General features: G+C 36.5%; 1 protein-coding gene across 1 annotated transcript in view; it reads right to left on the reverse strand.

Moving 5' to 3' along the window:
- Positions 1 to 6,000, reverse strand: part of GRID2 (glutamate ionotropic receptor delta type subunit 2) — a 919,201-nt gene that overhangs the window by 299,771 nt on the left and 613,430 nt on the right. The window lies entirely within an intron of this gene.

The following is a 6,000-nucleotide window of genomic DNA, read 5'->3' on the forward strand; positions in this document are numbered from 1 at the left end:
TAGTATGAAGAAAGACAAGCAGGTCCAGGTTAGAGCCCTGGGAGACACCAACAGCTAAGGTGAAGCAATCTGGATGAAAATATAGCAATGGAGACAGAGGAATGGTTAGATAGATAGGAAAAGAAACAGAAGAGAATAATGTCCTGATAACCAAGAAAGAATAGCGTGCAAGGAGAAGAGGGTGATTGACAAGCTTAAAGGCTACAGAGAGGTCACAAAGGGTGAAGTGAGTTTGGGCAATTAAGAGATCATTATTAACTTTGGAGAGCAATTTTGGTTGAATGATGAAATCAGAGGCCAGACTATAGAATGTTAATAAAAGAAAGAGAAGAAAGGAAGTGGAGATGTGTATTGTAAATGGCTTGCTCAAACACAAAAGGCAGAAGAAATATGGAATGACAGCAGGGATGGAAGGATCAAGTGAGAGGATTTATTTGTTGTAGTTTTTTTATGTTTAGGTTGGGGGATATGTGGGCATATTTGTAGGCAGCATAGAAGCAGCCAGCAGATAAGGAGAGATTAAAATTAAATGAGAGACTGGGGCTGTTAGAAGAGGCAATCTGCTAGAAGAGATGGGATGGAATGGAATAACTTTTGCAGGTAGAGAGCTTTGCCTTATAAGGAATAGGGCTACCTTTTCATGTGAGACAAGGGTGAAGGAGAAGACAGACTGAAAGTGACAGAAAGCATCTGAGTGATATGAGATGAGAACGGGAGAAGAGCAAATCCTTAAGAGAATTGTCTCAAAATTTTCAGTAAAATGTTTGGTAAAGTTTTTAGTAGAGACAGCTATGGAAGGCTTAAAGAGGGAAGAAAATATTTGTAAGAGTCATTGCGGAACAGTTAATTGATTAGGGAAGTAGTAGTAAGGGAACAGTAGTAAGGATCTTGCTGATGTTATATGTAACACAAATTTTTAATGGACTCAGTCAGAAGGATTGCGTGATTTTCTCTCCTTTGTTCAGAAGCATGTGTGTAGGAGTGAAGGCAGTGGATAGTGGGAGTGATCCAAGGCTAGAGCTTGGCATGGCACAATTAGTGATATAATGAAGGGGCAAAGGATTAAAGAGAAGATGGAAGTATATCATTGAAGTGGTTTACCAAGAGGTCAAGTTGGAGAAAGTGGAAGAATGTGACCAGTATAGAGGTGATTACCTGGGAGACAACTGGGAGGTCAAAGGATTAAAATCACAGTGTGAATGAAGATCAGGGTTTCATATGGAAAGGCAGAGGGACAGGTGAAAAAATTCATGTCATAGAATCACAGGATTGTGAAAGTTGAAAGGAGCCTGATCTTCTAGTCCAACCCATACTTGAAAGAAATCTCCACTATAATCCATCTCACAAATGTTCACCTGTGAGGCTTTCAATCATAAGATATGCTTAAAATGCTCCACTGAGGAGTGCTTTAGAACCTCTCAAGCCAGCCCTTTTCACTTCTGGACAATGTTGAAAGAGAAAGCACAGAAGTTTCAGAAAAATATCTACTTTCTGCTTCACTGACTAAACTAAAGCCACAACAAAATAGGTCAAGTCCTAAGGAAAGATGGGAGTACCAGACCATCTTACCTGTTTCCAGAGGAACTTGTGTGCAGGCCAAGAAGCAACAGGTAGAACTAAACATGGAACAACTGATTGGTTTAAGATTAGAAAAGGAGTATTACAAGGTATATATTGTCACCTTACTTAACTTTTATGCAGAGTACATCATGAGAAATGCCAGGTTGGATGAGTCAAAAGCTGGAATTAAGGTTACTGAGAGAAATACCAATCATCTCAGATATGTAGATGATATCAATGTGATGGCAGAAAGTGAAGGAGATTGAGAAACTTCTTGATAAGGGTAAAAGAAGAGATTATAAAAAAACTGGCTTGAAGCTTAACATAAAAACAAACAAAGATTGTGGCAACTGGTCCCATCACTTCCTGGCAAATAGAGGGAGAATAAAGAAAGCATTGTCAGATTTTATATTCTTGGGTTTAATGATTACTGCAGATGGTGACTACAGTCATGAAATTAAAATATGCTTGCTCCTTGGAGGCAAAACTATGGTAAATCTGGACAGTATACTAAAAAGCAGATAGATTACCTTGACAACAAAAGCCCATATAACCAAAGCTCTGGTTTTACCAGTAGCGATGTATGGCTGTGAGAATTGAACCATAAGGAAAGCTAAATCCTGCAGTATCAATGCTTTTGAATTGTGGTGCTGGAGAAAACTTTTGAGAGTACCTTGGACAGCAAGGAGATCAAATCAATCAATACTTAAAGATATTAATTCAGGCTTTTCACTGGAATGTAGAAAACTGAAGCACAAGGTTAAATACTTTTAACTACATAATGAAAAGATGGCATTTATTGGAAAGGACCCTGATGTTGAAAAAAGATTGGAGTCAAAAGGAAAATGGGATGGTAGTGGTTGAGATGGATAGATAGTGTCATGGAAACAATGAACATAAACTTGGGCAGACTTCAACAGCTAGTGGAGGATATAAGGGCCTGGTGTGCTATGGTCCATGGATTCAAGAAGAGTCAGACACAACTGAACCAAAACCGGAAAACTACCCAGACATATTTTCTATGTGACCTGTGGAAGTCACTCAACCACACATTACCGCACTTGCTGATAAGCATCAAACAAGGGCTCATTGGATCATAGTTTCAGAGGTAAAAGGGATCTGAGGCCATTTATTCCAGCTCCCCATTTTATAGATGAGAAAACTCTTTCCTGGGAGGAAAGATGACTTACCCAATGTTATTCAGGTTGTACATATCAGAGGTAGTTTTTTAATCCAAGGTCAGTGATCTTCTACCATATCGTGACACCTCAATGAAATTATATGTCTGGGCAAAAGCAAATCAACACATACACTACAAAACAACGTAAAGCCCATCACGAATTTTGTACAAGTGAACACAGTATGGCAAAGTACATAGTGGTAGGTTGAAATCTATTTGAATCCAGACTTAGGCTTATTTACATACATAGGGTGCAGCAATGGTAACTCTCAGTCTAAAGATATTAATGTATATAATTGCTCTAGTGTAACTTTATTTAGATAATGGTTACTGTAATACTGAAAAAAATTGGCTTTGTTTAAAGCTGTCTGTGACTCATACCACAGCAAGGGGAATTTCACTAGCATCTCTCTGGTGGAGCTCCATTTCAGCAATATCCCCTACAGGGTGGCTGCCACTAGGGAAAAGGCTGCTCCATTTCACATGCATTAGAAAACAACTAGCCACATGTTGTTGTCTTTCAGTGAGAGTGAGGGAGCAAAATTGCTACCAGAGACTTGGAGCCGTTATATTTTTCCTCCAGGAACTGATCAGGATACTGGAAACACCTTGTCCAACTGTGCCAATCTATTATGTGACATTACATCATGGAAGAGAATATAGTATGTTGAGTTTTTGCATCATGAAAGGAAATAGAAATTAAATTCCTGTTTTTCTTTTTCTGTTTCCTACCCCCACCCCATGGTTGAATACCACCCTGAGTAGGGATGAGGGTGAGGGTGTAAAAGAACTTTTGAGTTTTTGACAAACGGAGAATTAAGCTCTATTGATTTTGAACATAGAGTGTAATTCTATAACAATTATTCAAATCCCTACAAAGAAACAGATTTGACTTCTCCTTCCAAACCATGCAGAATTTCTGTCAATCATCCAGCCAAAGAAGGTCATTTTTTCTCTCCCTAGATGACATATCCTATTTTTGTATTCCTTGCCATTCAGTAGAAGTTATTCTGGGAATGGAGTATGGTAGGTACTAATATGTCAACTTCATAGAAAATGCTAGCTAGAAAGAATAGGCACTGTCATATCCTTCCAATATGAGAGAGGAGTAAACTAAATAGGTTAAAGAGATTAAGACATGTGTCCCTGACTTCATTTGGAGAAGAATTTTGTAAGACAAAATGGTCTTTGAAACTCTCAAGACTATTTCTTGGGAGTATTTTCGGCAATGGTATTTTGAAACATAGCTGAACTATAAACTTTTGTTTGTTTCATATGGGAACAGGGATCTTTCCCCCAACCCTTATTCTGATCTAATTTTGCTCTGCCAAATCAGTCCGTACATAAGATTAGAAAGAATGGCATTTATCACATCCCCTGGTGACTTGTAAAAATGTCAGCTGGCACAGAAAGGAAGTAGAGAAGAAAAAAATTTTAGAGATCCAAAGGATGGCAAAGTATTTTCTGAATCAGGATCATACTCTGTCCTCTGCTGTATTCTTTTTTTTTTATTTTAAATTAACCAACTGCAAGACATTCAGAATCAGACAGGAATATGAGACTATCCTATTTTCAATAAGAAAATAAGAATTAAACAAATGTCTGTTGAATTGGAAAAATACTTAGAAGTAAGTTGTACATTTATAGATCAGGCATCTAACTGTTTATCCTGAGCAAAGAGTTTTAGGTTAGGGTCAGCATGTATCAGTCATTTAAAAATATATTGGTAATATGTCAGTTTCTGTCAAGGATTTAGGAATCATACACATACATACATGTCTTCATTGAGGCCTGGAAGTCGGATTTTAATGTGGCATGAATCCAGGGAAGATATTCTTTTATGGATCACTTAGTATTGCTGTTCTAAATTGATGGCATAGGCCAGAACAGGAGGTAAGTTATCATTATTCAGTACTATCACCACTACTTATAAACTACTAGATATATGTTCTGATTTGGGGGTGTGTAATTAGCATAGTATTCTTACATGAATGATAGCCCACTACCAATTATAATCTATATTCATATACTAAGTTTTCAATTTGTTCCCAGTAATTAGAGATGATGAAAAAATGACTTGGTCCCTTTTAGAGCTAACTAATTCTGCTTATATTTTTATAATAATTTGCAACAAATGAATAGTTTACTGGTTATTTGTTGACCTTTACATTTAAAAAAAAATGAACTATGTCTTTCTGCCAAGGTAACTGATTCATAATGGGTTCAAATTATTCTATTTTTGAGATACGATTGTAATTAGTGATACAGTACTGGGCTTCTGTGGAAACGTAGTGATATTAAGTGAGATAACACATTGTCTTTCAAAGTAGAAAACCAGATTCTTAAAATAAAATCCCTCTTGATATACTTAGCTGGAGGTTGATACAGCCTGAGTAAAGCACCAAATGTATTGCTTTTTGTATTGTCAATTTAAACACAGTTTTATGTTCTAGTCCTCACTGGCAAGCTTTTTTTCTTGGTAAATTTGGACATGAAAGTATGTTCTCCTCAAGCAATCAGAGTTCCTTCAACCAATTTCAAACTTCTATTTGATAATGTTGACTGTCTTCTTGAGATTTTTCTCAGGAATTGAATTGTTCAGGGAGTATAAAAATCCCTCCTTCAAAATAGTCTAACATTTACATTTAAAAAAAATGAATGAGACATAACAATGTTTTAGTTCACAGTGGTGTCTCTTTTTCTTTCTTAAACTATTAAAATGTTTGTATTATTAAGACCATAATAAAAAATTTAAAAAATACAGTTAAGAAGGGGAAAAAGATAATCTGATCTAAAATATCATACTCCAACATCTTTTCTTTCAGGGAAATTCATATACACACATATGATCCATCCTTGGCATGTTTCTACAAACATGACATACCCATGTCTTCCCTCCTACCTCTAGTAGACTCTTAGACATGGAGTTAAAAGACCTAAGTTTAAACTTGGTATCAGACACCTACATACCTTTCCTTTCTAGGCAAGTCAACCTTTCAACCCCAGTTTTCTCATCTATAAAATGGAGATAATAACAGACTCTACCTCCTAGGATTGTTGTAAAGATCTGTTGAGATAACATTTGTAAAGTACTTTGCAAAACTCAAGATGTTACATAAAGACTAGCTATTGTCTTTATTATTATATTTTGATTTATGAAATATCATAAGCATTTCCATAGCACAGTAGAATAAAAATGATGGTCACCACCACCACCATCACCATCACCATCACCATCACCATCACCATCACCATCACCA

Source organism: Petaurus breviceps, unplaced genomic scaffold, assembly GCF_028583685.1.
Source record: "Petaurus breviceps papuanus isolate PSGF00001 unplaced genomic scaffold, PetGlider_PUasm1.0 126, whole genome shotgun sequence".
Taxonomy (NCBI): domain Eukaryota; kingdom Metazoa; phylum Chordata; class Mammalia; order Diprotodontia; family Petauridae; genus Petaurus; species Petaurus breviceps.